General features: G+C 40.0%; 1 protein-coding gene across 4 annotated transcripts in view; it reads left to right on the plus strand.

Moving 5' to 3' along the window:
* Positions 1-17,457, plus strand: part of Add3 (adducin 3) — a 111,365-nt gene that overhangs the window by 44,292 nt on the left and 49,616 nt on the right. Inside the window, exon 1 of one of the 4 annotated variants that reach the window (XM_051146769.1) lies at positions 14,606-14,773. The exons of the other annotated variants lie outside the window; for them this stretch is intronic. The gene's annotated coding sequence lies outside the window, so the exon portion shown is untranslated. Of the gene's footprint in view, positions 1-14,605; positions 14,774-17,457 lie in introns of those variants that run through there. 4 annotated transcript variants of the gene reach the window in all.

The raw sequence follows: 17,457 nt of genomic DNA on the forward strand, positions 1-17,457 counted from the left end.
CACTGAGATGAGATGATTCTCCTACCAAGGCTGCCTGCATTTCTTTGATTTAGTTATTTTTTGTTGCCTCCTGAAGAGACTTCCTGCGTGTGTGTGTGTGTGTGTGTGTGTGTGTGTGTGTGTGTGTGTGTGTGTGTGTGTGTGATATTTTGTTTAAAGTGGATGCTGTCTCCTTCAGGAAATACTTTTCTTAAATGTAGAATGGATTTTTGTTTTTATCGTTTCCACTTTAATATGAATTAAGAAGTTATCATTTTCCTATGAAAAAAATTTCCCACCACTTCATAAATTCTGGTTCCTGCTGTGAGAGGATGAATCTTGGAGCAGAGTCCCTTCTCCTGACATGTATGTTGTGGCTGCTTTCCCACACTGCTGCTCCTTTGTGCATGCCTGCTGTCTGTCAATCCGTGGCTTCCTGTTTCAGAGCTAGCTGTTTTGTGTCTCAGACTCATGGTGGGACTTCTTCCTGTAGGGACCAGGGCAACACTGGTCTGGCGCCCTCTGAGGTAAGTTTGGAAATTAAGACATTGAAAGGAGAAAGAAGTAGTACTTTAAAAATAATTTTATAGCATTTTTTAAAAAAAAATGTTCACCACTCTCTGTCTTCTAAGCACACTGATTTAAGCGCATAACTATTTCCTTTGGAGCTGGTCCTGTTTATATACGTATAGTCATACACTCCTACAGCATTTATGCATCCAAGCAGGTTGTTTTTAGTATTCAAAATCCATCCCAAAGTGGGGGCTGGGGAGTACTCCTCCACATTACTGTCAGTTATCGTTGGCCCCAAAGTGGACCAGTTTTTGCTCATGTTACTTGGGTGCTGAACACTGTCTCAATGTTTCTTTGCTTGACGAACTTTTCTTTTTAATTTACTGTTTGTAAGACACGTGATTTATAAATCACACTTTAATCCCATATACTCTCTTTTGGCCTCTGTTGCCTGGGATCTGGATTAAGTGCCTTGCCTGTGAATCACCTCATATTCTCTGAAGAGCAAAAAGGAAAATTCTGGCTTCTAAATGACATGTGTTATCATGGAAACAACTTTCAGAAGGGTCTGACTATGCATTGTGTGTACAAGTATGGATTCCAGAGCTAAAGCTAGTTGTTAATGCTTGCTACAACCTGTTTATTCAAATAGTACAGCAAACACCGTAATCCCTTGTGGTTCTGTGTTTCGGGACATGGTAACTAAAGTCTACATGTGGACGCCCCAGCACACTTGGCATTCATAGACTCGGGCGTGCTGCACAGGCCCAGGTCAGAGGAGGGTGTGCTGGAGGTGGGAAGTGAGAGCAGTAGAGCTGGAACTTGGGGGTGTTTGTGTTCAGATTGCTGCTTCCTGTCCAGCTGAGGAGATAGTCCTGTGCCCTTCTGTTGCCTAAAGGGCCTGTAAGCTTGACAGACCACAGCTGTATCCTGTGCTTGGTGTGAAAATGTATTTGCTTTCTGATTTCCTAATACATTAAATTTTATTCCAGTGTTTCATGAAGCAGGAGGTTGGATATGTGCCCAGAAGAGAATATGAACAACAGCTAAATGCTGGGTTGTAGGAACATGGTAAATTAAACATGGACATATTTGTGTGTTGTTAAACTTGAATGACAAGGAGAAGTCCCCCAGAATTTAATTGTTTGGGGGGTTGGTTTTGATATTTTCTGTGTAGTCCTGGCTGTCCTGGAACCTAGAATATAGACTGAGCTGTCTTGAATCTCAGAGATCCATCTGCCTCTGCCTCCTGAGTGCTGGGATCAAAGATTAATCTCACAGCTGGCTTTAAAGACTAATTTCTGTACTTATATTTTCTAAGTATATGTGTGTTTTTCCTGCATGTATGTCTGTGCACCACACGTGTCTAGTTCTGATGGAGGCTAGAAGAGGCCATCAGATTCATTAGAACTGGAGTGGTAAATGGTTGTGAGCCACCAAGTGGATGCTGGAAACTGAATCTGTTTCCTCTGTGAGAACAGCCCAGTGCTCTTAACATCTGAGCCATCTCTTCAGATTTGTTTTTCAAGACAAGGTTTCTCTGTGTAGCCCTGGCTAGTCTAGAACTTGTTCTGTAGATCAGGTTAGCCTCAAACTCAAAGATCCATGCTTCTGCCTCTGCGTGTTAAAATGAGGTATGAATGTATTACTCCTTAAAAAAAAAAAAAAAAAAGACAAAATATGTGGTCTCACCATGTAGCCCTGTCTGTCCTGGAACTCACAATGTAGACAGAGATTGGCTGCCTCTGTCTCTCCTAAGTGTTGGGATTACATGGTATGCACCACCACTCCAGGATTAGAATAACATTTTAAAACAAAGTCTCAGTAGTACATGGACACTTTAGACCAGGGTTACTGCATGCATGCATCTCCATGCCAGGATTATTTCTGTTGTTTTAGGTTGTTTTGTTTAGGTTTTTTTTGGAGGGTGTGTGTGTGTGTGTAGGTGTGCAGGGGTGTGTGTGTAGGTGTATAGGTGTGTTTTGCCTGCATGTATATCTACACCATATCCATGCCTAGTGCCCAGAGAGAACAGAAGAGGGCGTTAGAGTCCCTGGCACTGGAGTTACAGACAGTCAGGAGCTTCTCTGTGGGTACTGCAAAATGAACCCAGGTCCTCCAGAAGAACAACCAGTACTTTTTTTTTCCTTTTTCTTTCTTTCTTTTCTTTTTTTTTTTTTTAAATTATTAATTTCTTCAAATTACATCTCAGTTGTTAGCCCATCCCTTGTATCCTCCCATTCCTCCCTCACTCCCGCTTCCCCCCCCCATCCCCCTCCCCTATGTCTGTGACTGAGGGAGACCTCCTCCCCCTGTATATGCTCATAGGGTATCGAGTCTCTTCTTGATGACCTATTATCCTTCCTCTGAGTGCCACCAGGCATCTCCATCCAAGGGACATGGTCAAATATGGGGCACCAGAGTTTGTACAACCAGTACTTCTAACCGCTGAGCTCTCTCTCCAGCCCTTTTACGTATTTACCAGTTTACTTGCTCTTCTTTTCACTCTTCTTCACCATTATTTTCTTCTTCATTCACCCAGATGGTTTTGTTGGGTATAGTTCTATGCTGATGCTTTTTCCCCTCAGAAGTTGGAAATTTTTTGCCTTACCTCTTTAGTCTTATTTTCAAGTTGCTCCAAGTGAGCCAGTCTCTTGTAGGTGAGCGCTGTCTCTACTAACCTGTTTCCAGCCATGCTTTCCTCAGGCTTCTCCCTCCTCTCCTCTGTAGTTCTCTAGGCGCTGCACTCCCTGTTTTATATTCTTTTCAATTATTTCATTGTTTATAATTCTTGGAGAGGTAGATGGGAGTTTGTGTTTTTCCTGGGTTTTGTTTGAGGAAGTGTGTATTCTTATGTGCTTTTTCACTCTGAGTTCTGAACTTAATAGGGTTCTATCTGTGGGAAGCCTTAAGCCATCTATCTATTATTAATTAGTTACTAATTTTCTGTACTAAGGATGGAACCCAAGGCCTCCCATCTGCTAAGCAAGTGTCTGCCCCTGAGCCTCAGTTGGGACCACGCTGTTTTGAGGGCACCCCCTCTTCTAGAAAGATTTCTCGTTCCCTTTCACCAGATACAAAGCTGAAGAAATTCTTGCAGGTGAAGATCTGTTACCGCTTCTCAGGAAAGAGCCTCCATTTTCCTCTCACTGTTCTGGGGGACACAAACAGCAGAAGGCTTTTTGAATTTGATTTGGGTTGGAGGGTTTAAAGTGTTTTATTTTAACATGGTTTTGCTATGCTAACCAAAGGTGGCCTTGGGCAATCTTCCTGCCTCAGCCTTGCCCTGTCCCCAGAGCTGACGGGTTTGTCATGCCTGCCTCTGTTTCTTTTGTCTGTCTGTTTCACATTTCCTCTGTTCTGTTAGTGGACAGATGACGCATTTGTCTAACTCTGTGAGGCATGGTCTCACTCTGTAAATCAGGCCTGCCTGGGACTTGAGGTCCTCCTGCCTTACCTTTCTCAGGGCTTTCTTTGTTCATTGTCAACTAGTGATGCAACCCTTTACAATTTGGACTTCTTGTCATATTTTTCAACCCTTAATTATTAGTGAATTTTTTAAAAATGTTTTTAGTTAGCATACAAATTTATCTGAAACACACACGAAGTGAAGAATTTCTGCGTTCCCTCCTCCATTTGTTACTGAGAAGATAAGGCTTCCAGTTCTTGATGGCGACTGAGTCATGATCCTTTCCTAGGTTTTAGGCAGCAGATTTCTACTGAGATGTAACTAAATGTCCAGAATCCTGGAAATGACTCTACAGTACAACTTACTTTCAGGGCTGGGCTGGCCTCAGTGGTAGAGCATTTGCCTGGGTTCCTTTCCAGCACGCCCCAGCAAATCAAACCAAAGCAAACAGAAAGCACTTTGAGTGACTTGACATGGGAAGAGACTAGAGTCCTCGTTAGAGCCCTAGCTACACTTTTTCCTTTTAATCTGAGCCAGAATGTGGGCTCAAGAGTTGCTTCTTTCTGTTCTGTGTTAGAAATTTTGGTCTAGGCGCACCAACTGCTTTCTGCTTCATCAGGTTCATCAGGACTTTTGTGTCACAGGAAAAGCAAACTTGTTGAATGGATGATGCCATTTTTCCAGTGCTGTAGGTGAATAGTAATTAGTGCTTGCTTAGAAGAATGAACAGAGTTGATTAATGTAGTAAATCATCCACAAGAAATGCCTCACCAGATGCTTGAAGTACCTCCTCACTGAAAAGGATTGTGCAACCTTTCAGTTCCTCAGAACCCAAAATGTTCACTGTCATTAACTTTCCTTTCTGACAGTGTACCAAAGGGAATAACAAAGTTGAAATTGAAAAAAGTAATTTGCTTCTCACAGAAGGCCTTTCTAAAATTCATATTGTGGCTTGTAGCCACACAATTGAGAAAAAAAGTGTAGTAATGATTGCTTTCTATTCACAGGTTGGTTGGTTGATTTGGAATGGAGGGATAGTGTGTGTGTGTGTGTGTGTGTGTGTGTGTGTGTGTGTGTGTGTGTGTTCATTCCTCTTGTCAAGCATATGACTTCAGGCATACTTAGTGAAATCCTTTAACATTGAGCTTAAAGTTTAAAAACAACTCTACCCCTATCCAGGTCTAGCCAATGGACAGCACATTCTCCACTATTGTGTGAAGAGCAGGGACTGACTCAGACATGAACTCTGGTGCCCCATATTAGACCACTTCCTTTTGGTGGGGAGACCTGGTGACACTCAGAGGAAGAGTAAGCAGCTACCAGGAAGAGACCTGATGAGCTGTGATCTTATGGTAGGGGACAAGGTCCCCTTCTGTCACAGACCTAGGGGAGGGGAATAGGATGAAAGAGGGAGGAAGGAGGAATGGGAAGTTACAAGTGAGGGGATAACAAATTAATGTAATCTGAATAAATTAATTAAATAAAAAAATTTTAAACTCCAAACATAATTTGGGCCTTCCCCATTCACCCTCCACTTTAAAGCATCATATCACATGCTATATTGGAGCTACAGGCAGCAGTTTAAAGGAGTTTGTGTAGATAACGACTTGGCATCTTGGAAGGAACCCAGCAGAGACTAGTCCTGCTTATCTTGAAATAATGTAAAACCCAGCCATTGATTCTTGTTTCTATAAACTGCCAAATTTAAAATCAAAACAACAAAAAGTTGTGCTTATCAAGATACTCCCAAATTATTGTCAGTATAACTTATTCGGGCCTTGTTATTTTAAGAGTGGCATAGTCCATGCAATTAAAATGTTTTATTATTTTTTATTGTTTATTAATTCATTCATATTACATCTCAATTGTTATCCCATCCCTTCTAGCCTCCCATTCCTCCCTCCCTCCCACTTTCACCCTATTCCCCTCCCCTATGACTGTGACTGAGGAATGGGAGGCTACAAGGGATGGGATAACAATTGAGATGTAATATGAACAAATTAATAAAATATTTTAAAAATAAAAATAAAGTATGTCAGATATAAAGAAAAAAAGAATGCAGTTACTTTTGCTTTACCTACCTTTATCCTATTTCTAGGATTATTCTTTCATTTTTAAGATGCTTTTAAAGAGTTAGCTCTTTCTACATCTTAACTTGTTCTGTTAGAATTTCCCCTTTGCTTTCCTTCTACTTGTAGGATTGTGCAACCTTTCAGCTACCAAGCCCAAGATTGTTCACTTGCTCTGTGTCCCACCCCTGAGGTCAGCAGCACAGCTCCTTGTGGGTGTGGCCCAACACACTTGATCTTATCTCCTGCCACCATCCTGCTGCTTACAGTCTTTTCTGAGCTTTCCTTCCTCCACCCAGTTTTTTGCACTACCTCAAAAGCAGTTGGTTTTGTGGCCTTTTTTTTCCTCCTTGTATATATTCTGAAGAAGTTATTTATATGCTGTTTTAAAGATTCATGTTTCGTTGAGAAATTCCTGCCCCAGTATTAAACTTCTCTTTGTGAACATTTCAAAAGGCAACATAGTTTTCCCCCTTGCCAGAGCTTAGGTACTACAAGAATGAACTCCTAAATGTAAATCACAGGTGGCTATTACTTATGTACTCTATTTGTCCCTGGAGTTGGCAGTACCCCAGTATAATGTCTTTGAGTGCAGGGGTAGGTTTTTTTTTTTCCTCTCAAGATGGTATGTGCTGCAGATGATGGTCATGTTTTGTTTTGGTTTTTTTTTTTTTTTTTATTCCATAAAATGAGGACTGTGTATATTTTGATGTGTGAACATAATATGAAAATTTCATATTACAGCTAACTTGATCAAAATTTCTAATCATCAGTAGTAATTTGACAAAATTTCTCTCACCTTTACGGGTCCTCATCATCCTTTTAGCCATCCACTCCACTTTTTTTTCCTGAGAGCTCAAAGTCAAGCTCCCACTCAGCTACATCTCCAGCCCACTCCAGAGTTTCTTTTTTTCTAGTCCACCAAAGTTTACCTCTTCGGTGCTTTGTTAAACAATTCTGTTACCAGCGTCTTTTGCCGTCTTCTTAGACCTTCCTCTAAAATCTAGTGAGCTTATGCTTGATGCCTTCAAGGTCTTTGGCGCACTGATATGGCTATGCTTGCTCACGTTGAGGATCAACCTAGAGCATTCCTGTGCCTCTTTCTGTGATAGACGAAGTGGCCTGAATTATTTGTAAGTCGTTGGTTAGCTCAGGGTAAAACTAGTATTGTTTCCAGAAAGCATGTAAATGACTCTTGGATTTCTTTTTTTAGCATGCAGGTCAAAGGTTAAAGTGAAAGTAAAATCACACGACACAGAATTGTGTAGTTTGTAATAGATTAGGCTTCTTGTAAGTAAATTTACACAAAGCACTATAAACTGCTAAACCAGAAACAATTTCTTTTATATCAATTGCAGTATCTCATATTTTAGTGTAAAATAATACTGTATATAAAGTACAAGTTTGAGAAGTATATTGTCGTTGTATGTCTTTTCCCTCCCCATCACATAGCATTTATGCTTTTTAAATCAAGTTCAAGGAAGCGTGCCTGGAGCCTTTCCTGTTGGCCCTTTTTGTCTGGATCTATAATACATGAATGGACCACAACAACACACTGTACAGCTGACAACTGTTTAAGAGCCGTCTCCTCCCTTCTACACTCAGTTGCTAACATTTTAGAGTCAGGAGCTTTCACTGGCTTCGTTCGGTCTCTGCCATGATACTGTGCCACATAGGAGGTGTGGAGTAAAGTTTTGTTAGTAAATAAATTCAAGCAGAGTGTAGAAAAGAAATATTTTATTGGTGAATTGATTTACCAATGTGGACTTTAAACATAAGTTTTAAACATTTAAAGTCAAAGTGACCACCTGATAAGTACAACATAGATTTCCTGTAGAGGAAGTTGATAATTTAATAATATGTTGGGGGCAAAATTCAAACCAGTTATATTTATAAAACAGTTTTGCTTTGGTTTGGCTTTAATTAAACCTATCATGCTACCAATTTGCCAAAGTAGTTGATAAATCTACCAGCTATAGAATGGGAAACACCTCAGGCTACTTTTCACTGAAGACAGAGCTGTGCGTGGACTGAAGAATGAGCGTGGAGACAGGAGAAAAGTGTCTTAACCCTCTTTTCTGTCCTCATGGGAGCAGTGTGACGTCATGTCAGGATGGGAGGTGGCTTCCTGAGTACCAGGGCCTTCTCTGCAGCTGGAGCTCAAACTGAGATGGTGACTAAACTGAGAGTTGTCACCTGCCAGCCTAACCAGCTCTGGCTGCAGTGCTGCACTTGCCTGCAGAGGACAGACCTGTACAACCACCATTTATAGTAATGCACTTCCCAAGAGCAGAAAGAACAAAGTAGAGCATTTACAAGGGCGGGTTAGTGAAAGTGGTGTAAAACGTATCTTTCCAACTGAAAGTGATTTGTTTCATATAAAAGCAGCAATATGAAAATACTTCCTCCCATACCCCCATACCCTTACATGAAATAGAGCAAAGCACATGCTATTGTAATAAGAAATGGCAGGATGACTGAGATCTTCTGAGCTGCTGAACAAATGTGGAAGGTCACCTCTTCATCGTGTTGTCACAGTTGAAACGTAAGCAGTATACCTCAGAAAAGACTTAGAAAACAAAATACCACAGAAAATCGTATGTCCTATTTATGGCTGCGAGTGCATTTATTTTTATGGCTTTGCCTTGTTTTGTTTTTGTCTATTACCTCATCACTTGGGAGACTTAAGCAGAAGAATCTGAGCTCCATAGAGAGTATACATTAGTATACATTAGTATACTGGGTGAGACCCCTTTCTCAAAAATTAAAAACCATACCCTAAAATCCAAGCTGACGTCATTCATAATGGTAGAGGTTTTTTGTTATTTACATATTTTTCTTGTTTTTAAATAATTATAGAGTTTTGTTTGTTTTGTTGCTCTATGATGCTGGGAATCATCCTCAGAGCAAGGGGATGCCTAGGTAATTATCCTGTCACTAAGCTACATCCCCACTCTGTATTTTTTTTTTTTTACTTTATCCATAAATTCACTTATTTTGTGGTAGTAGGAATTAAATGTAGGGCTTTGTACATGTCATGCAAGTCTCTTAATACTAAGCTGTATTCTTAACTCTTTCTTCACTTTCTAAACTTTGAAGCAGGGTCCTATTAATTTGCCTAGGCTAGCCTTGAACTCACTCTGTAGTCCAGGAATGGAACTAAAATACCACCTCCGTCTCCCAAGCAAATAAACCACTAGACACATGGTTTTGAGGTAATTTTAATAGTACATAATTTATTTGCTCTTCTCTTTTATTGTCTTTTTTTAAATGTGTGTGTGTGGTTTTTCAAGACAGGGTTTCTCTGTGTAGCTCTGGCTGTCCTGGACTTAACTCTGTAGACCAGGCTGACAGATCTGCCTGCCTCTGCCTACCAAGTGCTGGGATTACAGGTGTGCGCCAGAATGCCCAGACTCTGGTTTCTGTCTTGTCTTAGGGCTGTATGGAAAGCACACAACAGTCCCCTTTAGCCCAGCAGCACTTTGCTGTTCTATGCCTGCCACTATACCCTGTTACTTTTACTTGTCATTCTTCTGGCACTTTGCCTTCTTGGTGAATGTTCCACCTTAGTTTGCTCCTTGATTGAAACTGAATACCTGTTCCAAGATGCATTCATTCATTATGCATGTTGAGATGATTCCAGTGGTAAGGCTCTCCAATTAAGTAATGGAGTCCTTCAAATCTGGCCGTCACGAGGAGTTGTACAATGTAATTGTTTAGACAAAGAAACTATAGAGACATAGGTGAAGGAGCTTTAGCCTTGTTCAGTACGCCAAGAAAACAGGCTAGATTTATCATAAGGCATGGAATGCTTCCTTGGTGAAGAAAAGAAAGACCACATTAGGCGAAATGGGTAACTGTTTACATTATACCTAGTCACTATACAATTACTAATCTATGAGTTCCACACTCCAGTTCTGATATCAAAAAGGAAACGCCTGCCTTTTTTCCCCAGATACAGTTTTACCACTGTATGCTTTAACAGTGAATAGAGGGTTCTAGCTGGGCCTGGTGGTACAGGCCTGTATCTCAGCTACTTGGAAAGCGGAGGCAGGAGGATGCAAGTTTAAGGCCTGCCAGAGCTACAGTACAAGTTTATAGTGACCTAGAGCAATGTAACAAAACTGTCTCAAAACAAGTAAAAGAAAAAAGGGGTATAGCTCAGTAATGGAGCCCTGGCCTAACATGTATAAGGCTTGGATTCAGTCTGCTGTACTGGGGCAGGGCTCTTGTGCTTGTGCAGATACATGGTGCATGTATGAAATGAGACCGAACATGGGACAGCACAGAGCTGAGGAAGCATCATGTGATGTGCAGATTCCTGACTTATAGCTCACACTACAGATGTTCCATTTCAACGCATTCAACTTGACAAAGTAAGATGCCTCTTGTTTATGAGTCTTACGCGACAGTCAGGTTCCCTTGAGCCAGTGTCTCTTCAGCTCTTGCCTTCATCCCAGGACGGAGCAAGAGCTGGGGGCATCAGGTCCTTGCCCTTCCAACAGCCAACGAGTGGGTGCCCCAAAGCAGTGAACAGAACTGTCTCTAAGTTTGCTTTATTCACTTACAGAGTTGAGTAATTGAAGTAGCTGAGTCTACAGTCCCTTTTAACTTGTGATCTCCTCTAGGCTTCTTCCAGTCTAGGGGGTTCATGCGTGTTAGTTGTCATTTTTTGTGACCAAGTATAAGCTATGTGGCCCAACAGAACAGTTTAATGAGTTTTTTTCAAAGGCCTAGCTATTCAGAGGTGATGGCAGAGCAGGAACTGTTTGGAGAGAAGTGTGAGGGAGCACTTGGCGACACACAATGCATCACACTTCTGTAGGAGCTAGGGCCATCAGGGTACACCTAGGTCTGTAAATATAACTATGTACATCTTATTGAACTGTAATTAGCGAAATGACTTGAAGTATTTGGGAGAAATGTACTGATGTCTATAATTTACTTTAAATTCCACTAAGAATCAATTAATAGATGATAGAGGAATAGTTAGATGAAGAGGTGAGATGACAAGCTGGTACAATAGTCTTGAGTAGACCCTACGCGATGTTTTATGACACGTGGTGTAAAATTCCTTCAGATTTGCTGTTTTAAAGTTGTATAATTAGATAGTTAATGTGTAATTAAAATATAAGGGACTGGAGACGTGGCTCAGCATTAAGAGCATGTCTTGATCTTCTAGAGGACCTGAGTTTGGTTCCTAGCAACCAGATTGGGCTGCTCACAACCATCTGTACCGCCAACTCCAGGGAATTCAGATATCTGTCCTCCACATATCACTTGCACATGTGTACATGCACACATACAAGCACAAAAACATAATGGAAATAAAATTAAAAATTATAATAAGCCAATTTTTGGAAACTCACTTTTAAATTTCCTATCAGTGGTCTTTATAAAGAGTCTTGTTAATGCCACCCTAGCCCATAGACTGTCACAACTTTAGTCTGAGAAGCAGCTTTGACAGAACACCCTTTCCTTAGCTGACTGGTAGGTGAAGTTCCTTCTTCTGAGTAGTTTAAGCTAGACTGAGTGTGCCCCACGGAGCCGGAACTTGCCAGACAGATTTTTATCACTAATGGTTATACCATACTTTTATAGGTAATGTCACATGAGCATAGACTAAATTCTACTCCTCCCTTGCATGTCTTTAACCAGATGACATTTACTGGGAAGGACAAAGGCCCGGTTTTGGTGGTGTGTTCTATTTTCAGTTTACCACATATTTAAAATGCATTTATTAAGAAATGAAGCTTCAGGCTTCAGGACTTGAGGCAACTTCTTATTATGTGGGATTGAGTTCTGGTACCAGACACTGGGGGGTACAGGGGTACAGAATGAGTGTCCCAACTATATTATTTGAGATGGACAGGGATTAGGGGTACCTGAATCCTTGTGCAGCTGATCTTGATTGGTAGACTAAACAGAAAGATGATACCAAGTTTTCCATTTCATTAAAAACTAGTAAAAAGCAAAAACAACAACTAAAGTATGTTTTAGGGTTTTTGGTTTGTTTGTTTTATAAATACCATCTTTTTCTCTTAAAATGGCTATAACTAGTTATCATTATGAAAATTGTCTTGAAAAAAGAACTCATTTTATACATGAAAATATAGTATAACAATGGTGTTTTACAAGGTTTAAGTGGCAGAAACATTTTAGATGAAATTGGCGGTGCAGGTCAGATGGGGTAGGCTACTTGAGTTGCGTGATCCCACACTGGTTGCTAAACCTCTGGCACTCAAGTAAGATGCTTTCACTTAAAATCCACAAAGCTGGTGAGTAGAAGGAAAGAAAATTTCACTCCTTGACCATTACCCTAGAAGATTGTATCTGTAAACATATGTTAATCTTTAAAATAGGCAGGTATACATGTGTATCAAATAATGTCTGAACGAACTAGAAAAACTTGCTTTACTGCGTGATTGTGGTGTAAGTACCATTTCCTGAGAGGTTTTGCAGTAAAGGTTGGGGCAAGTGCGTGTGCGTGTGTGTGTGTGTGTGTATGTATGTTCAAATAAGTATTAGCCCTATTTAACATACTAGGAGCATATGGATTCCTAAGAATGCCACAACCTTGTCTATGCCAATCAATCAGTGTGTCTATTCTTGTTACTAAATCTGATGCCATTGGCAGATTTTTCTCTCTTTTGGAAGGGTAACACTCAGAAATGAGTGTGATTGGAGTGTTTTTGAGTTTTTAAAACTATGAAATAATACCGACAAGCTCCAAGCAAGCTCAATCTGGATTTCATTTTGTTTCTTCGACTCTGTGTGATCTTGTGCACATTCCTGACATGTCACAAGCAGCCCATGTCTCTGAATGCAGTATCAGTTTTCAGTGGAGAAAGCCCCAAAAGGAAACAGACTGAGTCTCCATGCGCAAACAGCTGGGCAGCTGTGGGTGGAATTAATTGCTGATATATATTGGCCATGTTTCTCTTCTCCTATCATTTCCTTTGCAGCTGTGAAAGTGAATTTTGACTTGAAAACAGACATTTTCAGCAGTGTGAATACAAAAAATATATTGACAAGATTCTCCTAATAAGTATCCAGTTGGGACCTTTGAGTTGTTCAGTGTCAGGTGAGATGAGAAAGACAAAGGACAGCAGCAGGTGACTGATGGTTACATATATACATGGTGGAGAGTGACTCAGAGGTACTGCACTGTGGAAGGAGGTTTTGGAATGGTTACTTTTTCATTTCAGGGGTGACCTCATAATGTAAGAAAGATTACTGAGTATCCCTTCATAAGGTCCTTAAGGCGGATGTTCCAGCCACCGCTCAGAGCAGTAAGCTGTCTAGTATCAGAGATTTGTTCTTTGCACATGAGGACAAACAGTTGTGAAGGATAGCAGGAGCACATTGGGCATATTTTCCTGAGTTTCTTTCAAAACCTTTTCTATTGTTTGTTTTACATTATATGTAAGTAATCCATGGCAACCTAAAAAAAATGCTTGGATATTTTAATTAGAGAAACCTATTTAATTGTATGATTATAAAATTTGAAAAATTAACTTGTATCTGAGTGTACATGTGCAGAAAATGGTATTTGTTAAAAATCAATTTAAGTAATTATTGTTTAGTAATAAATTTAATAATTAAAATTACTTTAAACATATTTTTATATAATACTTGTATTTGTTTTTGTTTTTTGTTTTTTGTTTTTTTCACGACAGGGTTTCTCTTATAGTCCTGGCTGTCCTGGACTCTCTTTGTAGACCAGGCTGGCCTCAAACTGAGAGATCTGTTTGCCTCTACCTCCTAAGTGTTGGAATTAAAGGCATGCACCACCATGCCTGGCTGGTACTTGTATTTGTATTCTATAGGATGTCTTATTTGGAAAAGCCATACAAAAAATTCTTATAAAATTGTAAATAGAGGATAGTAACATTTTTGAAGTATATTCATCATCAAGTATAATTTGATCATCAAAATTATTTTCCCTTTTATGCATATTTTTTTAATTTTATTTTTTACTTTTATTGAATGTCTATGATGTACACATCATGCTTATGCATACATTTTAATGACATACCAAAGTGCCAAGACTCATCATGACAACTTATAAGAGTCAGTTACCTCTTTACACCATGTGTGTTCTGGAAATCAAACTAAGATCATCAGATTTATTAGCAGCAAGTGACCTTACCCACAGAGCATGAACTCAGCCTGACATCCTTGTTTTGAAGACAACTCTTGCTAATTGGAAATGTAGTACTCTTATTGTTTCTGTGTCTCTAAAACTAGAGGGTTGGTAAGGAGGAAAAAAATGGATAGTTTGTGTTCATGCTCAGGTCCCCTAAAGTAATATTCTAGAGCAAGCAATGTTTTTGACACCTTGAGATATGTAAAAGCTGCTCTTACTAAACCTAGCAGCTGGCATGGGTGGACTTCCTTAGCAGCAGTCCACTTCCACCTACCAGGGTGTGGGTTGAGCTGCATGAACGGTCTAATGATTCTATCTCTTCTTTTCTCAAACAGAAATGAGCCTGTAGTTTAGGCCACAGCACAAAAGCTGATGTACAAACATGGACTTTTCCTCTGTTACTCTGAGAAGAATTGACCAATGAATTTTGACTCTGGGGTCCTGGAAAATGCTGTGGCAATATTAATGTGTAGTTTGCTCTGACTGAAATCTGTCTGGGTGTGTTGTTTCCCCCAGAGTAGGCTCCACCCTTGCACTAACCACACCGTGTGGCTGTCTTGCTGCTTCAAACAAAGATCATTTTTAGGGCAGCATTGCATCAGAATTGCCACATGAAAACAAGTTTAAGAAATGTACAGAGGCTTCGGGGATTTTGTAAGTAGTGGGTTGTGTATTGTAATACTGCTAGCTCCCAGCTTAGGTGGAAACAAAGCTGAGATGGATAGTTGGTTTTGTGCCAGTTACTGGTAGCATGGAGTACTTGCCTTTGGGAGTGAGACTTCTCACTAAACTGATTATTTTCTTTTAGGTCATTTGTCTGCTTTTTATTTTCTTACCTATTTATCTACTTGTTCTTATTTTTAACTGTTTGTGGGTATCACTGGCTGCTTAAAGGAAGATACTGGTAGTCTACCAAGTGTGCAAATTTTCTAACATTAAAGTGTTTAAAGAGGGTTTGTACTGAATTTATTAGTCACTTTTATAGCATAATTGGGCAATACTGAATTTCGAGACATCGTGGCATGAACTTTGTGTGTAAGAGTGGGTTCATTGAATTTTTAAAAAAGGCAGCCTCTAAAGGGCCTTTATTTCTGTCATAATGATGCTTTGTCCTGTTGCTGTTGGGTATTTGTTGGAAGCGTTGGAGCAGGCTGCAGCCCAAAGCTGTGTTCCATGCCTGGGTAGTTCTGTCGGTTCCGTGCCTCTGTGTTCTCTCTAGTTTGTGACGTGAATGGTAAGTGGAACTGTAGGAGAGTCATTGTTCAGGGAGGTCCATGTTGAGCAAGTTTTTTTCAACCTCGCCTCAGAAGTCTGGGTTTTATTTGTAGCTGGGTGGTTGTTTTTTGTTTGTTTGTTTGTATGTTTGTTTGTTTGTTTGTAAATGCCTACAAAGTGTTCAGTTATGTACTGACCAAAGTGGGCATGTTGAGAGAGGCTGAGATTTGTGACCTATTCTCTGTTATTTGCTCATTATGTACTCTCTCAGGGGTAGACACACCCATTCAGTGTAAGCAAGTTCAACAGCCTGCCTCAGGTGAAATCATAATCAAATGTTGAAACTGGAAGATTTCTGTAAAGCTTTTGGGGTGACATTGTGTCATGTTTTTTTATTCTTAAACTTCCTGGCCACCTTCTTACTTCAGCTTCCTCTTTGTAACTTGTTTGTCTTCTAACTTGGCAAGAAGGGAAGAATAAAGTAAAAGTAAAGTAAAGTAAAAGTATGAAGAATGAAATCAAGAGACAAGTGTACTTTGGACATTACTTTGGGTTTAGCCCTCCTAGATACTTTCCAGATTAGAATACCCTAAATCTCTTTGTAATGAAACATGCTTATCCAGAAACTTCAACAGAGTTTAAGAACTGAGAAAAGATTGTTTAGCTCCCAGTTGAGGCTTAGACTTAAAAACAACAAGAACACTAAAGCTATGCGCTCCATATACCTGTCAGGGATACACTTGGGTTTTAGTATTGGGATGTAGATCTGGCTGTATGTCCCCTCATCAAGAAGATGGATTCCAAGCAGAAATGAGACCAGCCTCTCTGATGTAGCTGTCTGCTTCCCTGAATATCTTCTGAACCCATCCTACACTTGTTATCTGTATAGATTTGACTAAATGCCTTTTAAGCTTTTCCCCCAATATATTTTGCATCAAGACCCAACCCACACATGTAGCACTTTATCTACTGTTTTCTGTTCCATTTTGAAAAACGTCAACTTGAACCCAGTGAACAGCTCTGCTGTACTTTACCTTAGGAAGAGGAGTGGGCTTACGCTTTAGCAGAGCAAAGCTTGACTGCCAGTTTGTTGTTAATTGTGAAATTAGATTACTTGAAAATTTGTTTTTATTTGGAAGTTTTATTTAAAAATCAATAGTTCACATCTCTACTAATACTCCTAATTTTCTTAGGATGGCATTTTTTTTACCGGGCCCTATATACCTGCTCCCCAAACCCTTCCTGTTTGCTGAAAGAATGATAAACAAAGTTCTCCTCATTCATGCCATAACCTATTCATGAGACCTCACATAGAGCCTCTGGCATGAGAGAGTTGGAAGGTCTTTTCTAGAGAAGTGGCTGTCATTCATGGTCAAGTGTGACTAGGCATAGGCCGTCAGATTCCCAGTGGTAAATTCTTTTATCTTCCTCACCAAGATGTTGTTGCCCAGGGCTTTGTATATAGTTCTTTTCTCAACTTCAATGTACATTTGCTGTTGTTTTATTGTTGTCATACCTTGAATGTTCTTATATTGGTCAAACTTTTCAATATAGTACTCCTTTAAAGAGAAAATGCACATGTAAAGAGATGAAAGAATATAAAAGCCTATGTGACAAATGTCTCTTATCCCTTGTCCCCTTTACCTTACTCCCCAAAGGGCAGTTTTTTCTGTTTTCCCAGAAATTTTTAGTAAATGTATCTCTCTCTCTCTTGCTTTCTCTCTCTGGCTTTCTCTCTCTTGCGCTCTCTCTCTCTCTCTCTCTCTGTCTGTCTGTCTCTCTCTCTCTCTCTCTCTCTCTCTCTCTCTCTCTCTCTCTCTCTCTCTCTCTCTCTCTCTCTCTGTGTGTGTGTGTGTGTGTGTGTGTGTGTATACCGAAATACTTGGATGATATTTTAAATTCATGTAAGATGAGCTACGTCTATATACTTTGTGAGAGGCTGTCTAGTAAGACTGTGTTCTGCTCCAGTGAAGGCTCAGATGGGCTTGAGATTGCTTGCTCTTGTTTTGATGAGCATCTGGACTATTTTTACGTTGCTTCTCATATATATTCCCTCTGTTGGGTGTGCTCTTGCTGTGAGTTCTTTGGAACAGAGCCCATGGGCTGTAGTGAAGGATGACAGT

This window comes from Acomys russatus, chromosome 5, assembly GCF_903995435.1.
Source record: "Acomys russatus chromosome 5, mAcoRus1.1, whole genome shotgun sequence".
Classification (NCBI taxonomy): domain Eukaryota; kingdom Metazoa; phylum Chordata; class Mammalia; order Rodentia; family Muridae; genus Acomys; species Acomys russatus.